We start from the raw sequence: 19,517 nt of genomic DNA on the forward strand, positions 1-19,517 counted from the left end.
AATACTCACGTACCCATGATCTTCCTCCGGCACTCTCTAGCCTTTATTCGTGACCAGGGAGCCTCCTTGAGCTCAGGACTGCAGCAATGACACGAGCTGAATAGCATCCTATGCGGAAGCATCATATCGCCAAAAAGGCTGCAGCACTGAGTTAAGACAACCAATTACTAAATATATTTAAAACAATTATTTTACCATATTTCTCCAAGAAGACCATATACTGTTTTGAGATTCATGTAGAGTTAGTCATTACCTAATCATTAAACATTTAGAAGCTAAAGCTTATAGCTGTTCTATAAAAATATTTACCTTTAAACTCCCCCAAAAAGTTTGTATTTTTTTAGTGCATGGAAAGATTTACATATACTTTCATGAATAATCCAAAATGGTTTTGTATAAGAGACTAAACTGTTATGTTAACAGCACAAAATGCCCAATTGTGGGGCTACTATATAAACAAATGAAGCACATGCCTAGACCCGCATAGATGAGGGCATATAGAGCAGATGAGTCCCCACAAAGTTATATCACTGTAATGTAACTTGGTCATAATTATAGGAACTTGTGGTCAAAATGATGTGTTCATTTGTTTGTTATATTTGTTTACATTTGTTTTGAGTGTTGGCAAGAGGTATAAAGATCACCAGAAGCATTTTTTGGGTAGTTTACTTCTAGACATATAAATAACCACCAGGGTGTCTAGACTAACAAGGCTTTAGGCAACATCTACAAATTGCATCCTCATTGTGATTTTAGCTCTGAGCGCTGTTGCCCTTGCCATTGTTAACTATATGCTTTGTCACACCATATTACTGGGCCTCTGGTTTGGGCCTAACCACTGGTGGAAGCCCTCTCTTGTTTCTATTTGAGATAAGACCCCACTTAATCTTTTTACTTAGCGTCCTTAAGACTTAGAGCTTCCTCAGTGCATCAACACATTCCAACAAGTAACATCTACAATAATTTTAAAATGGTGAATGTTAAGCAACCACAGGGTACAGAGACACATCATGCCACAAAGGCAATGATGGTGGAGGAAGGCATACCCAGATTTTGAAAAATTAGGAGAAGAAAATTAAGACGGTCAGGGAGTGAGGACATATAACGAGAAAGAAGGTTGAAGGGGTGGGCAAAAAGGAAAAAGGCTTGCAGGGAAAGAAAAAAGGCTGAGCCAGCTATATGTAAAGTCAAAGGTGGAGAGATTGAGAGAGAAAGGTAATGAACATGGGAAATTGAAAAAAGAGGGAGTAGATGGTGGAATAAATATGGGGAGGAAAAAGAAAGGGAGACAGATTAAGCTGAATAAAAATAGTCGGTGCAAGACTATTAAGTAGAGACTGAGCATTGTACTTTGAGCAGTAGCGACAGAGGTATAGGGTCTTAGAGTAAAACAGACAGAGCGATAAGGGAGTTGGGAAAATAAATGATTTAGCTACGTGCGCTGGCAACCTATCATACTCACATTAGACGAAGGTGCATTTTCAATACACTGACACAAGTTAATTAATCAAAAAGGCAAGAATTACTACCTTCCAGTGACAAGCAGGTTCTGTTTAAACATCAATAGAATGACACGTACCATGCTTAAATAAAGGGTTGAACGCTTGATTTAAGATACACGTGTTCTAAGTTTTGCCACAGGTTTGCAAGTACTATACGACAATTTAGATTAAATATAATGAATATAAAACTTTAAGCCTATTTAAGCTACTTTTCGGTTCTATTTGATTGAATGCATCAGCAAAAACAGTCTGTAAAGGCACTAGGCAGATTCATGTGAACACACGTTGGCTCTCGGTCTAATTAACATTTGCTGCAAAGCTATGTGCGGAAATAAAAGTTTAAAGGAGCAGTAACATTAATTGAGGGTTATGGAAAAGCATAGTCTTTCAGAAAACCAAGTGTAATTTTTGATCACATTATAGTTTCTCATAACTACTCTGTAAACCACAGTCTTTTTGGAATGCTGAATAAATTGCTTTTTTTACAGCCTTCACATTTCAATTACAAAGGCAAATAAGAATCAACATATTGGCCATTTTCCTACCTCCATATACAAAAGTTATTCTCACCATTTGTTACTCGATTTCTAGTCAAAATGTCATAATTTGATGCGCTTTTGTAGAACCTACTCTATTGTTTAATGCCGCTATTAGATTAAACTTTTAAAGACTTATTTCAGTAATGATTCCAATTTCCAACAGAAAATGTATATACATTTGATTTGACCATTCCATCAGTGGCTATAGTAATAAGTTTTTGTAAAAAAAAAAAAAGTAATAAGGCTTTGCATATGAGTATTAACATATTTTTACATGAGTTTTACTTTAAGGGATCAAATTTCATTTTCATTATAATGATGAATGTAGAAAAGTGATAGAAAAAGTTAGCAGGGGCAGATGAGACTTATGCATGCGCCATAGCGCATATAAAGGAATGGATGACAAATACGTTCACGTGTCTGACTTGACCAAAAAGGCTGTTAAGGCTCAGTAGTATAAGGAGGACAGATGGGAAGGTGAAAATAATCCAAAATAATATATTCCAATGGATTTAAGTTTTGTTTTTTTAAAAACAATTCACAGTTTATTAAAAGATATGTAAAAGACATACATGGTACTGCAAAGATACACTGGTAGCAGGACAGTCTGCACAAAGTATACAATACAGGTATAAAGATATTCTGGTGTAGAAACGTAACATAGCAAGCCGGAAGGTGAGAGAAACAAAGAATAGTCGGTACACCGAGTGGTTACAGAATTATATGGCCAAAAAGCATGTCAGCCGTTACAGAGTAAATGGAATCAGGGTATGGATTTAAGTTTTTATTTTTTTTTGAGCACATGCCACAAGAGTGCATGAACCTGATCAAGTACACTGACTAGCCAAGCTATACATGTCATACAAATAGTTCATATGGTATGAATATGATAGAAATTTCAAGAGGAAAAAAGAGAAAAAACCCTAAGCTTTGGGCAGAAATATATTGACGAGTAGACAAGGGATACGTCCCTTAAGAAAAGGCAAGATATGTCAGTCAACACACAGGACCCTGCCAATAGCATGATGAAACCTGTGGGTTGGTCATATAATGAGAGAAAGTGTTACAGGGTCTCACTTGTAAATATATAAACAGGTGTAGCACATGTGGCGGGGCCACCCAGGAGATGAGTGCCATAAGAAAACAGGAGCTGAGGGTTCCTTTTGGACCCAACCTGATAAAAGCTCAAACACCTGTAAATAAAAGGCATACTCATTGAGTGGTTGGAAATGTATCCCCATAGGCTGAAAGACGAGTTAAAATATGTAATGAAATAGGAACACAATTCATAATCCTACTATCATAAGTTTATCATAGAGGGTTACAGACTATATGGTAGTAGTCTACATAGCAGAACATATGTATAGATATGCAAGAACAAGTACAACAAATACTCATTGAATACTCATTGTCATTTATCTCCATGAAATAGATATTTTATGGTGTATTTTTTTAGCATCTTGCATTTACTTGATCTAAATAACTACATGGCTATACTTTTCTTATGCAAAGTACACCCACAGTAGTCCTTGTTTTTATACATATCCTAGTATGACAGCTTCAAAGTAACCAAATTAAAGTATACTGTTCATGTCTGATGCAGGAGCAAAATGACCTAATGGTAGTCCTGTGTTTAATTAGTTTCTCTGACTGTTAGTGCATATTATTTTCTTATACAGTCTTCCCAAGTAGTAAGTACCTAGTTCGATAAGTTTACTGGAATTCAAAATGAATATATTTCCACTTCAAAAGGTCCACAAAATCAGTTTCCCATCAAAGGGATTTGAAGTTATTGATCGGAAGGAAATGTGAGAAAAAATTCTGATGCATTAAATAGAGAAGAACTGATTTGTAATTCTACTTACAGGGGTTGTTACAAATACATGCAAGGGTTCTTAAAAACAGGGAGGGTATAGAGAGCAGGGAAGAGCAGGGAAGAGCAGGGGGGGCTGGAAACAGGGTCAATGTGTGATTGCCTGCTCTATGGCTCTGATCTAAAGGTTTGAAACTAGCGGGTGACTGTCTAGGAGCTAGCACAATTTAGAAGCTTTGCCTGTAAGTACTCTCAAAATCAGAGAGCAGGGCTAGTGAGTGTTGAAGCATGTAGTGCAGAAAAATTATCTGCCCCCCTGTATCATCACTAACTACAGAGTTCCAAACTGCCTTTGGAATTAGGTAAACACTGTGCGTTGGGAGCTTCATGAAAGCATCACCTGGAGTGGTGTAAAGCACACTGCTACTGGACTCTGGAGTAGTGATGTCCAGATCATGAACGAATTGTTCATTTGATCCGATTCTTTTTAGTGATCCAGATGAATCGGTTCAGTAGACTGAACGATTCATTTGTAGCGGTTCAGTCTGTGAATCATGCAGCTGTAACCTGATCCTAGAGCTGTGAGTCATCTGCAGAGCACTCAGACACAGACTCTGGGGTCAGGTTACAGCTCATTAATTCACAGAGGAACGATGACTCATAGAGCCCATTAACCATAACGGCCCCTGAAATTAACCGTAAAGATCCCATTAACCATAACGGCCCCTGAAATTAACCCTAAATACTCCATTAACCATAACTGCCCCTAAATTAATTGCACGTAAATTACCTAATAAATTGGTATGGTTGATGGGGTCTTTAGTGTTAATTTAGGGGCAGTTATGCTTAATGGGGTGTTTAGGGTTAATTTAGGGGCAGTTATGCTTAATGGGGTCTTAAGTGTTAATTTAGGGGCAGTTATGCTTAATGAGGTGTTTAGGGTTAATTTGGGGACAGTTATGCTTAATGGGGTCTTTAGTGTTAATTTAGGGGCAGTTATGCTTAATGAGGTGTTTAGGGTTAATTTGGGGGCAGTTATGCTTAATGGGGTCTTTAGTGTTAATTTAGGGGCAGTTATGCTTAATAGGGTGTGTAGGGTTAATTTGGGGGCAGTTATGCTTAATGGGGTGTTTAGGGTTAATTTGGGGGCAGTTATGCTTAATGGGGTCTTTAGTGTTAATTTAGGGGCAGTTATGCTTAATGGGGTCTTTAGTGTTAATTTGGGGGCAGTTATGCTTAATGGGGTGTTTAGGGTTAATTTGGGGGGAGTTATGCTTAATGGGGTGTTAAGGGTTAATTTTAGGGGCAGTCATGGTTGATGGGGTGTTAAGGGTTAATTTTAGGGGCAGACATGGTTGATGGGGTGTTTAGGGTTAATTTAATGGTGAGGGTTAATTTAATTAATTTAATAAAGTTAGCTTAAGGTGCAGTTGCAGGTAAAGGGGAATGTAAATCCTGGGGGCAGTGATTATTAATGTATTATTTATAACAGTATGGTGATATTCTCTGACTGATTCGAATCCCAATGAAGGCAGAGAGTCGTTCAAAGATCCGGATCTTACAATGATCCGGATCTTACAGTGATCCGGATCTTACAGTGATCCGGATCACTGTAAGATTCGGATCCCTGTAAGATCCGAATCTTTGAACTACTCTCTGCCTTCATTGACATCACTGGAGGCAGGGGGGAGGATTCATAATGAAAGGGGCGGGGCCAATCGTTAGTGTGCCTGCACGGAGTTAGTGGAAAACAGTAACTCCTGTGAGTCACACTGAGTGATCCGAAGATTCGGATCATGAATCGGATCATTTCAGTGAACGAATCGAAATGATCCGATTCACTTTAATGATCCGAACTTCCCATCACTACTCTGGAGCAGCAGAAACGTGTTCTCTGGACTAATGAATCACTCTCCACTATGTGGAAGTTTGGGGGAGGAGTCTGGGTTTGGTAGATCGTAGCAGAATGCAGCCAACCAAAAATGCATAGTGCTACTGTAAAGTTTGGTGAAGGATTGAAAATGATCTGTTTTACCAGGTTTGGTGCTTTAGTTCCAGTGAATGGTAAAGTTAATGCTAGAGACATTTAATGCTACAAAGACATTTTAGACATTTGCATGCTTTCAACTTGTGGTACCAGTTTGGGGAAGGCCCTTTCCTGTTCCAGCATGACTCTGCCCTTGTGCAAACAGCAAGGTCCACAACGCCTTCCCAGAAGAGTGGATGCTGTTATAGCTAAAAGTGTGGCACAAACTCCCATGGTTTTGGAACAAGATGTCCAACAAGCTGATCTCATGATCAGATGTCGTCAGGCTTCGTTCTAAGGCTAAGCATGTACCCAGAATTAGCAATACAATTGCAGATGCCCTGTCCAGAGCCGTTAAAAAGTATTTAAGGCCGCTCCTCAAGGATGCAGTCTCTAACTTTCCAACAAACCTTTGGCAATTGGCGACAGGCGCTTAGACCAGCTGTTTAAAGGTGCTTTATCTAAATACTAGCAAAGCTATCCACGTGAATGGAATAGGTTGGTAACCTTTGCTTTGGCTGCACTGCAGGACAATCCTCTCACTTTACACAAGTTGCTGCAGTTTATTGTGCATATGAATACAGCAGGGTTTTTTAAAGGCTAGAGCTGATACAGCCTTAGCTACCATACAGAGGCGTATCTAGGGTATGGCTCCTGCCATAGGCGCCATTTAAAAGGGGTGCCAGTGAGCGGCTTTCAAACACCGTCTTTTTTTTTTTTTTTTGATGCGGAGGAGACAGAGGGGCGCCTAGCAACCGCTTGGCGCCCCTCATTCTCCTCCAAGAGGCCTCTGCCTCCGTCCCGGTCCCGGCACCAGCGAGCGGCTTTTAAACGCTGTCTTTTTTTTTTTTTGATGCGGAGGAGAGAGAGGGGCGCCGAGCAAACCGCTCGGCACCCCTCGTTCTCCCCCGCATTAAAAAAAAAAAAGACAGCGTTTAAAAAACACTTGCTGGTGCCCGCTGCTTCACTGCTGAGCGCCGAAATATGACGTCATATTAGGGCGCTCAGCAGTGAAGCAGCGGACACCGCAGCAGTGGAAGAAGGCAGAAGCCTCGTGATCCCGTCGTTGGACCTCAAGGTGAGAACTACAAAGGGGGAGAGGGGTTAGGGAGTGATAAGGGAGGGAGAGGGGTTAGGGAGTGATAAGGGAAGGAGAGGGGTTAGAGAGTGATAAGAGAGGGAGAGGGGTTAGAGAGTGATAAGGGAGGGAGAGGGGCTAGAGAGTGATAAGGGAGGGAGAGGGGTTAGAAAGTGATAAGGGAGGGAGAGGGGTTAGAGAGTGATAAGGGAGGGAGAGGTGTTAGAAAGTGATAAGGAAGGGAGAGGGGTTAGAAAGTGATAAGGGAAGGAGAGGGGTTAGAAAGTGATATAAGTAAAGAGTGAATTAATGTGTGCATGCATTGAGTGAATGAGGGAGAGCATGAGTTAATATGTGAATGTATTGTCTGAATGAGGGAGAGCATGAGTTAATGTGTGGATGAATTGTCTGAATGAGGGAGCGCATGAGTTAATGTGTGGATGAGTTGTCTGAATTAAAGTGTGAAGTAGTGAGTGACTGTAAAAGTGTTTGTGTGTATCATAGATGTATAATTGTGGAAGGGCAAAGATGGCACTAGCAGGAGGTTTGAGCCTTGGGGACCAAGATGGCACAGGCAGGGTGTATATGGGACAAAGATGGCACAGGCCGGACTGTTTGGGGACAAAGTTGACTTGTGCTGGGCTATTTGAGGACAAAGATGGCAAATCTTATGTGTGTGTAATTTGGGTGCTGGTCAGGTTCTATGCGGGCAGTGTGGACGCCAGGGCTGGCTTTGGGGTGTGCAACCTGTGATCTATGTCTGTAATTTAGGGGGGGTTTTTTATTTTATTTATATTTATTTCTTTTGTAGGGGTTTTAAATATACCTTTTAATGCCGTGTTTTTATGTGAATTCCAATTGATCTATACCTGCAAAGCTGTGTTTTTGTGTTATTCTGTAGATCCATATCTGCTATGCTATGTTTCCATACATTATTTATGTATACCTGCAAATACAGGGTTAATATGTCTTATTCAGTTGATTAATACCTGCAATGCTGTTTCCATGTATTTATTTGATCTATACCTGCGATGCTATGTTTCATATATTATTATTGTATACCTGCAAATTTGTATGATTTGTATGTCTGATTCTGTTTATTTGATATATACCTTCAGTGCAAAGATCACAAGTGAATTTCAATTGATATGGGTTTGTGTGTTGATCTATACCTGCTATCGGCAGCAGGGTCTAATATTTATATATATATATATATATATATATATATATATATATATTTACAGGGGCGTACCTAGAGTATTTGGCACCTGGGGCGGATCCTGTATGTGGCACCCCCCCACACACACTTTAAAACTGCATAGCTTCTACCGTTATATACCGGCTCAGACACTGAAGGTGGTACAGCATAACACTTACTGTTATCATTATATACTGAGGCAGACATTGACGGTGGTACAGCATAACACCTATCACTATATACTGAGGCAGACATTGATGGTTGTACAGCATAACACCTACCACTATATACTGAGGCAGACAATGACGGTGGTACAACATAACACCTATCACTATATACTGAGGCACACATTGACGGTGGTACAACGTAATCCCTATCACTATACATTGAGCCAGACATTGACAATAGTGCAGCATAACTCCTATCACTATATACTAAGCCAAACATTGATGTGGTGTGGGCCTACCACTTCATTAGTAGTAGGGATGCACCGAAACGAATTCTGGACTGAAACCGAAAATGCAGCATTTACCTGGCCGAAACCGAATATGAGCCCCCCCACACCATAAAAAAAAATCTAACACTTTTATTTCAAGTAAGTAACACACCAAAATAGGACAAAACAATTAAATAACAATATTAATATATATATATATATATATATATATATGATTGTTAACAGCAATCACATTTCTATCATGCCCAGGCATACCCAGATTCCAGGATATACTCGCACACTTGGCATGATAGGAGTATGATTGCCCTATCTACCCCTTCTCACTCCCTTTTGTCCTACCTACCCCTTCTCACTCCCTTCTCCCTATCTACCCCCTATCCCCCGTCTCACTCCCTTCTCCCTACCCCCTCCTAACCATCTACCCTCTCCCACTTTGAAGTTCACTTACCTTTCAGGAGTTCTGCGGTGGGGGGGTCAAGGCCTCTGTCTCCCAGCTCTGCCACTGTATGGGACAGTATAGAGTGATGGGAGTTATGATGTCCTAGAGCATAATTATATAATGAAAAATACATTGGAAATGGTACAGCATAACACCCATCACTCTCACACACTTACCAATCCACACATACTAATCCACACAAATACCAATCCACACACATACCAATCCACACACATACAAATCCACACACACATTTTAAGCCGGGTTCAAGGGTTGAACCCGGCTTAAAATCACTCAAGGGAGCCGGAGGTCTGCTAAAGACCTCCGATACCGCTCCCTTGCGAGCCTGCTCCTCCAGCGGCGGACATTACTGTCCGTCTCTGGAGGGGTGCCGGGTGCCGGCAAGTTGGCACCCCCCTGATGAGCGGTACCCGGTGCGGACCGACCCCCCCCCGCCCCCCACTAGGTACGCTACTGTATATTTATACATATCGGCAGCAGGGACTAATATTTATATATATATGGGCAGCAGGGGCTAATAAATGGGTTTTAGATATTTGGACAGGGGCGCAATTTCAGTGCTTGCCATAGGTGCTATTTTCGGTAGATACGCCTCTGCTACCATATCCTTCTTTAGTAAACTAAAAGGACTGGTGGACCATATTAAAAGACTGGAGGAAATTTAGAAAGGCAGATACAGACTGGAGACAACCGAATAAGAGACTTTTGCGTTTGCTGGGAGCATTATGTAGAGGGTTTTTTTGTAATAGCTAAGAAACTGCATTGTGTATAACAGCGTTCTTTCAAGCTTTTCATGGAGTCTTTAGAATAGGTATACTAGTAGCTCCCTTAAGCAAGTTAACTGGATCAGGGCTTCTATACAAATATGTTGCAATGTCCTATGCTGTATTCACAGGTCAAACAATGACCAGGAATAACATGGGAAATGGATTATGATGCAGGCAACATCAGGCGCAGCTTGTCCAAGAAAGTGCTGATTGTAGGAGAGTGTGGTCAGATCCTACAAGAGGCAGCTGAGTATTCCACGGGAACACATGGCAACTCACTGGCTCAGAAAAAGAGGTATGAAAGTCAAATATCTTCCAGGAATGTTAGTTTGTGCCAAAAGGAGCTGCAGTGAGCAGGACCTCATTATTTCTCACACAATGGGTAACTATCTTATATTCTTGTAAATCTGTCGACCTAATCATCCTTATACAGGACGAGCCACTAAGCTTCTGCAGAGACATTGTACCCAGAGAGTTCCAACATTATTCCCAGAAAGGTTTGGCAAGGATCCTACCCCATAAAATCAATTGAGATGGTTAGAAAGAAGCTTAATAAAACTGTGAGAAAATGTGTGTGGTCCCTGTGGTGGTTACCACCTGCTACATCCTGATCTCCTTACTTTATAGGCAAGATGGGGTCTATCTGTCAGACATTGATCTAGATTTATCTTACAATGATTTGTGGCTGAAGTCTAAATTAGAGGAGTCAAGTGGGGTGAGCAAGTAGTGTTCCGTGGTTCGGTGGCTGTATTGCAGGCTTTCCTTGTCCCTAGGTTGCCAGAAAAACAGCTTGTACAGTTTGTTTCTTGGGTCAGAACCAGACACTGACTTTGTAGTTGGGCGTGGGTGTAAGGCTGGGTGCAGGTATAGCCTTCCAGTGATGGTATCGGTCAATGACAAGCACTGATCTTGTGTTTAGGCTTGTCACAGGGCGGAATAGGGCTATTGTCATATGCAGGCCAGGGTCCAAGAGAGGAGGGTCATTAGGTAATCCACATTTCCATTAGATGACCCGCTGACAGTATCAGCCAGGTGAGGTGGCTCAACATAACTATTTTTGGGAAGGGAGTGGAAGGCTAGTAGAACCTCCAGTCTGTCCCAGGTGCAGGATGATCTTTGCTACTTCCTTAGCCTCAAATTAGTTCCATTTTATAGGTAATAAAGTTACTTTGCTTTTACATTGCAATGTTTCTATTAGGGTATTTCTGGGGGTCCAGAAATTATCAGGACCCATGCTCAGGTGTATGCTGTGGGGAATATGCTCCTTATTTCTTTTTTAAGCAAACCTTAACTTTACACAAAATCCCTGTATTAGATTTCTTTGTGTATATTTTGACCAAGACACGCTCCAGTACAGTGTGTACAGAATTCGTCACACCTGAGGGAAGAGCTCACGTGTATTTTATCAGACAGACAGGCGTTATTTTCCAATTTATAAATATATTATACCTATCTAGGAGGAGTTATATAAAGGACTGTCAGAGAAATTAAAGGCTTGCATTATAATGTGAGAACGGAAAAGCTAAAGCCATTGTAGAGGTAAGTGATGTTACAGGGTTAAATTGTTTAGAAATATAAGATGAATTGCAGTGATAGGTTAATTAGAAGCACACATGAAATATAACAAGATGGATCACTAATGTTCTGATGTTCAGTGAAGGTTTTCTTTAAAATCCTGTGCTATTCCTGTGGTGTGTGAATTGAGGGCTGGCTGAGCCTCCAGGCACTGCGGAAGTGAAATTTATTTTATTTCCATGCAGGGAAGAACATTGCTCTCATTTAAAACCCATTTAGGATCAGCGGGGGAGGAAGTGAGAATGACAGAGTTGAACAGTGCTCTGTAATGAAAAGATGCAGTGTTTTTATTTTCACTTGATCAGCTATATTAAGCTGTGATCCGTGCCTCCCACTGCTGGGTGACATAGAAGCTTTTGTGAGACAGACTCCTGCCTCTCCTACTACAGGGTGACAGTGAAAGATGGAAAACGTGAGAGATGGTTAGGCATAGGCCAGTTGTACCTATAGTGTGACAGAGAGTAAGGAACTATGGAACATAGTGTTCCCCGTTTCCTCTGCAAGGTGACCTGGGTAGGCACTGAGAACAAGGACTTGTGTGTGCGACATGGAATTTGTGCTTCTCACTGCAGGATAACAGTGACACACAAGCCCTTCCACCTGCGGTGTAATACAGAGATCTTAACAGATGCAAACAATAGGGAAGTTTTCCCTTCCCTACAGTCAGGGAAGGGAAAACAAAAAATCAGAATGCATAGGGAGAGAAGAATAGAAAAAGCAGCAGGATGAGGGAGAAAAGAGCAGAGAAGCAAACAATGGAAAAGACTAAAGAGCATATATTTAGCAGGAGCGATAAGCGATATAGAGGGTTAACCATTTCACCGCCGTAGGCCCTTTCCTACATTGCTCACTTAATACAGTAAGACACTGGTATGTGGGTCACCATCTGCTCCCCCTTAAACTGTTATAGAGTGAGGAGACCTGCAGGGTGAGAAAAATGTCCGAGAAATGCCTGCATATATCAGCTCCCAGCTTTAGCCTGCATCAGGAGAAGCGACTGTGGAAAAGCAAATTACACAGGACTTCATTGGGAGGGATAACAAGGCCAGTGTATAACTAACATACATAGTGAGCAATATTAACACTAAAAAGAGCTAGACCTCTTAACACAGATATATAAAACCAGGAGACATGGCTGATGTATAATACAAGTGGGCCAGGAAGGGACATAGGGCCAATGACCTGGGTTATTATTCCCCTGACCTAACTGTACACTGAGATAGAAATTAAAAGCTTGCATTACAATGTGAGAATGGAGAAGCTAAAGCCATTGTAGAGGTAAGTGATGTTACAGGGTTAAATTATTTAGAAATCTAAGTGATAACAATGTACTTATTCTCACTCTTTATTTCAATATTCTTACCACTCCCTTTTCCCCTTTCTCACTATCTACCCTCTCTCCCCCTTTCTCACTTTCTACCCCCTCTCCCTCCATTCTCAATTTCTACCACCTCTCCCTTCTCACTCTCTACCCCGTTTCCCTCCATTCTCACTATGTATCCCCTCTCCCTCCCTTCTCATTATCTACCCCCTCTCCCCCCTTTGTAGTTCACTTACCTTCCAGAAGTCCTGCGGTGGGAGTGCCTCTGTCTCCCTGCTCTGCTGTCCGAGCTAGAGGCTTTGCGGAGGTGACTGAGGGCCGCCGAGCAGTTGCTGTAAACTTCATGAGCGACCGCTCGGCACCCCTCTCTTCCATGCATTCACACAATTCATCCACACGTTATTTCATTATTCACTAATTCACACAATGCATTCACACATTCATTAATTCTCTCACTCAGTCTCACTCTTTATTTCAATATTCTTACCCCCCCCTTTCTCACTTTCTACCCCCTCTCCCCCCGTTCTCACTTTCTACTCCCTCCATTCTCACTTTCTACCCCCTCTCCCTCCCTTCTAACTCTCTACCCAATTCTCTCTACTCTCTTCTCACTTTCTACCCCCTCTCCCTCCATTCTCACTCTCTACCCCTTTTCCCTCCCCTCTCCCCCTTTGTAGTTCACTTACCTTTCAGAAGTCCTGCAGTGGGAGCAGCTGGATAGCAAGCTGCAGGAGCGGTGACAGGTAAGGGGGGATATATGTATATGTGTTTATGTGTATTTATATATGTACATATATATATATATATATATATATGCATACCTGGGAACTCTCCGTTCTTCAGGTCAACACCTGAATCCTCTGACATGCCCAGCTCCCCATTTTTTCCTTTACATGGGGGTGTTCCCTCTGATGTCAGTTGGACCGCCCCCCTACCTCGGTGGGACCGCCCATACGTCAATGTGCAGTCCTGGCCGCGTCCCGCAAGGGAAGGCTCCGGGTAGCCAGAGCCGAGAAGTTCCCAGGTATGTATATATGTACTGTATATATATATGTTTTTCAGACTGAGGTCAGGACTCATTGATGGCCAACATTCCATTGTGCATCTGGATGTGTGCTTTAGATCATTTTCCTTCTGAAGGACCTATGATCTTCGTCCCATACCTAGTTTTCTGACATTGGGTAGCACATTTTGCTGTAAAATGTATGGGGACAGCAAAAGCAGACCCACAACATTACAGATCTTCCACCATATTTAACTTTAGGGTGTCATTATCCTTATAAGCTTAATTTCATGACATAAAAACTACTTGGTCTAGTGTGCAATGTAAAATACGGGTTGAAACCATCACTACAGATGTTTTGTTTTTTTGGGGTTTTTTTTGCTTTTTTGCAAGTTATAGGGCAATAAGTACAAGTAGCATTTTGCTATTTCAAAACCATTTTTTCTTTGAAGCCAGATACTTAATTTACCCCATCAAACCATATATTATTGAATACTAGACACCCAAGGTATTTCAAATGTTGGTATTTTAACCCTTCCCATGCACAAATTCTACTACCATCCTTGATCAAACTTTGTGGTAGTAATTTATTTTGTGGGAGGTTTTATATTTTAGGTATGAATTTATAATTCCTCGTATATGTCAATGTCAAACAACACCCCAGTATGTGTTCAGCAACATCTCCCAAACATAGCAATACCACAGATGCATGGGTCATCTTTGAAGATGACCAATTCACTTTACCCCATCGAACCTTATAATTTTGGAAAACTGAAAACCCCAGAGTATTTTAAATCCTGGCATTTTAATTATTTACATGCACTGATTCTTCCACTAGCCTTTGTTAAAGTGTGTGGTACTTTCACACTCATTGTACATTAAGTATGACTTTACAGCCCTTGGTATATGTCACTTTTGTCCCCTCTTCCTTGTGTATATGACATCATATTCCGGCGCTCAGCAGTGAAGCAGCAAGCACCGTGGCAGAGCAGCGAGACAGAGGCCTCACGCTCCCACCGCAGGACTTCTACAAGGTAAGTGAACTTCAAAGGGGGGAGAAGGTAGATAGTGAGGAGGGGGTAGATAGGAAGAAGGGAGGGAGAGTGGGTAGATAGGGAGAAGGGAGGGAGAGGGGGTAGAAAGAATATTGAAATAAAAAGTCAGAATGAGAGAGAGAAGGAATGGATTAATGTGTGGATGCATTGTGTGAATGAGTGAGAAAATAAATGAATTCATGTGTGGGTGAATTGTGTGAATGAGTGAGAGTATGAATTAATGAATTTGTTAGGATGCATTAATGAATATGTGTAAATTGGTGTGAAAGAATAAATGATTGTGTGAATGAAAGTGAATACGTGAGTGACTGTAGCAATGATGACGTACGCTGGGCTGTTCGGGGACAATGTTGACTCATGCTGGGCTGTTTGGGGACAAAGATGGCACATCCTATGTGTGTGTAATTTGGGTGCTGGTCAGGTTCTATGTTGGCAATGTGGATGCCAGGGCTGGCTTTGTTGTGTGTGACCTGTGATCTATCCCTGTAATTTAGGGGGGTTTATCTATACCTGTAATGCTGAGTTTTTATGTGAATTCCAATTGATCTATATCTGCTATGCTATGTTTCCATACATTATTTATGTATACCTGCAAATACAGGCTTTGTATGTCTTACTCAGTTGATTAATACCTGGAGTGCTATTTCCATGTGTTGTTTATTTTATCTATACCTTCAGTGCTGAGTTTACATGCGATTTCCAGTTGATCTATACCTGTAATGCTGGGTTTATGTGTTCTGTTGATCTATACCTGCAATGCTATGTTTCCATTCATTATTTATGTATACCTGCAAATACAGGGTTTTTATGTCTTATTCAGGTGCATGTGCTGTTTCCATGTGTTAGTTTATCTATACCCGAACTACAGGAAGTAAGTAAAAGAGAGGTGTGGTTTAGTGAATGAGGGGACAAAGGGACTCTGGGGATGATTATGGGGAGAGGAGAGGACCTCTCTGACCCTCGCACGGTCAGAAGGAGAGAAGACTGCACTGACATCTTCCCCTGATTTGCAGTCTGTGTGGCACAAAAAATTTTTGGTGTGGTAGCGGAGGGAGTGATTGCATGCTGTGGAGCCGGGCCCAAGGAAATGCTTGGGTAGGGTCCAATTTTTTCACTATAAAATATATATATATATATATATATATTGGCAGCAGGGGCAAATAATTATATATATATATTGGCAGCAGGGGCTAATATTGATATATATATATATTGGCAGCAGGATCTATTATTTATATATATTCTCAGCAAGGGCTAATATTAATATATTGTCGGCAAGGACTAATATTGATATATATATATATTGGCAGCAGGATCTATTATTTATATATATTCTCAGCAAGGGCTAATATTAATATATTGTCGGCAGGGAATAATATTTATATCGGCAGCAGGGTCTAATATTAATTTAGCAGAGTGTATATTAATATATATATTGTCAGCAGGGGCTAATATATATATCGGCAGCAGGGGCTAATATTTATATATATATAAATTGGCAGCAGGGGCTAATATTAATATATATTGGCAGCAGGGGCTAATATTTATATATATTGTCAGCAAGGGCTAATATTTATATTCATATTGGCAGCAGGGGACAATATTTATAGGAAGCAGGGGATAGCATTTATATTCATATTGGCAGCAGGGGCTAATATTAATATATATTGGCAGCAGGGGTTAATATTAATATATATATATATATATATATATATATATATATATATATATATTGGCAGCAGGGGCTAAAATGTATATATATACATTGGCTGCAGGGGCTAATATTAATATATTGGCAGCAGGGGCTAATATTAATATATATTGGCTGCAGGGGCTAATATTTATATATATCGGCAGCAGAGTCTAATATTTATATATATTGGCAGCAGGGTCTAATAGTTAATATATCGGCAGTAGGGTCTAATATTAAAGAATGAAAAATAACTACCAGTTCAGGTGTTATTTTGAAATCATATTTCAATCAAGGTCTTTACTTCAAAGAGAGAAGTAAATTTTATGTAGTTAAAAATGCATAACGCATATATATAGTGTATATTGAGCTTTTATAATTGCCCCCCCCCCACTTTGGTCCCTGTCCCTCCATGTGACCCCCTAAATATGAAAGCTGGAGACACCATTGATTCTTTCCATTGATTTTTCCATTGACTTTTTTATTTTTTATATTTTTGGACTTTTTTTTTTACATTTTGTTGGAACTGAATGGCTCCCCTGATGGTGACATCACTGCATAATTGTTTTTAAATGTTAACAAATTTTTATTTCTTTTTTTTACTTTTTATTTATTTATTTTACTATTCACATTGTGATTAGAAAGCTGGTCTTCATTGACTTGCATGGTTGAATGCAGTACCTGAGTGGTCTGCATATAGAGACCATCTTAGAAACTCCGGAATGGTAACGGTACGTTCTGGGATGAGTTTTCGGTGTTGCTGAATGCCTTGCTATCGAGGCATTTCAGTTACACCCTTTAATCATTGATCACCTCCTAAGCTTTTTTATATTAGGTTGTTGACACCTGGGGGAGGGGCCACACAGGGCCCCTAATGCCAATCTTGGTGTTGGCTAATGCCTAATGGCATTACAGCAAACTGTTTGAGCGAAGAAAGCAAAGATCGCTTTCTAAGCTTGTTTAATGCCAGGCACGTCACTGGTCGTTAAGTGGATAAGCAATATAATGAATAGGTTAAATCACGCCACATGAGCACTGTCAATTTATGACAGCTAAGTATTTCACAGCAACACCATTCTGGTTCTTTTTTTCCAACTGATTTAAGTATTTCAAGAGAGAGACAATAATTGTTTCATGGCAATGTTTTCACACTTTTTCCTCCTATTCTTTTTTTTTTAACTCTTTGTTTTATTGTGTGCAGTTCTGTATTGAATATATGAATGTATATAGACCAAAGTTGTTTTACTGCACACTTTTTTCTAGGACATATTGCGCAGGATGTAAAAATATTTGTGTGCTTTATTAGAAATGGGAAGTTATTAAATTCCCAAACAAAAAAAAAACAAAAAGAAAAAACTGGAAGAGATATATTCAACAATTAACATCCAAACTGATGTAGACACCTAAGTTGTTGTGTTAAAGACTTTATAAATGTTTAAAATATATGTATAATAGGCAGCATATAGATATATATAAAATATAAAACAGATAAACTTATATACTGTAACTAACAATGTGATTGTTTATCAGCAATTGTGTTGCAATAATAGTGTTAAAACAGAGCTGACCTAAACTGGAAATAAATAAACTGCGATAATTCTTCATACTGTATAATATTAAAATTACCATAATTGTATGCTATAAAGACACATAAACTGTTAAAATAGAAAATCAAGTTATCTTGCCCCACCCAAGTGTTTTTCAAATCAATAAATAATAATATTTTGATCACACTAAAATTAATTAAAGATACAATACTAACTATACTAGACAAAATAAAAGTGTAGAGTATATTAGGGCTAAAACGCAGATAACAAGGAGAAGCATTGGCTTCAATCTAATTATCTGCTGGGCTGATGGAAAATACTTCCCGATCCCTTTGATGGAAGATTAACTTGCTCAAACCTATTGCTTTAACTTATAAAGTCACAAGTGCATGTGACTCTCATTACTCAATCGTTATGTACCAAGTCAGGAGGCAGAGTCAGATATCCAGTTTGCAGAATCCATTGACCCCTAACCCTAACAGAAATTTTCAAAAACACCCAAAAAAAGACATTTGAAGCCAAAATTATACATTTTTATGACTGCAAAAATAGAGGACTTAATGTGAATTTGAATTCCTTGGCACATAATTAAAGCTTTCTATAACCTGCCATTGATTCATGGCTGTCAAATTTACATACTCACTCTTTCCCATGCCCCTCCTATCTTTACAGTCTATAGGGACTGAAGCCTGACATTTATAATCCTCTTAAATTTTCTGTCTCTGTGTGTTATCTGCCCTGTTGTTTTAACCCCTGTTTTCAACTCCCCCAGTACCAGGGCATATACTTGTAAGACATAACCTGTGTGTTTTACTTTGCTGGGCAGAAATATTTTTGACTTGACAAAGTGAAGCTTGTCATTACAAATAAAAAGGTATTACAAGATTTTGTTACTTTGCATCAATTTTACATTTTAAATCTATCCCTAATATCTAAAATGCCATTATTTAAAAATACGGTCTTGGAAGTGTTCATTAATAATAAGCAGGTTTCATTATTTGTACATTCTGAGACCCTTGTATTAGAACTCAAGCTCCTCTTTAGAATTATGGGGGATAATCTTTCTACCATTGTCTTGCTGTATAGTAAAATTAATGTTTTGGGCTGATTACATTGACTTTGCAATAATCCATTTACTAAATAGCATACACAAGTCTGGTTTTAGTGTAAGCAGTAAAATTAAATGTAACCTTAAATATATACATTAAATAGTATCTAAAACTGTCCTGCATAAGACGCAAGCAACATCTATGAGAAAAAATGTCTACTATTGCGAACAGTTAACTTAATTTTTATTTTAAACAAACTAATTGCAATAATAATATAAAAATATCTTGTGAGGTTGATATTCCACGTGCTGTTCTATCCTTTGAGAGGTGACATTTCTTTTTCATTTTTAGATCAGTAACTAACACAGTACATCAGGTGCTAATTGGGTGAAATTTTCAAATTGCTTTAAATGGAGATAGATAACTGTTATTAAAAT

Source organism: Sceloporus occidentalis, unplaced genomic scaffold (assembly GCF_023333645.1).
Source record: "Sceloporus occidentalis isolate IW3139 unplaced genomic scaffold, rSceOcc1.0.p SCAF_71, whole genome shotgun sequence".
In the NCBI taxonomy this organism is placed as follows: Eukaryota; Metazoa; Chordata; class Lepidosauria; order Squamata; family Phrynosomatidae; genus Sceloporus; species Sceloporus occidentalis.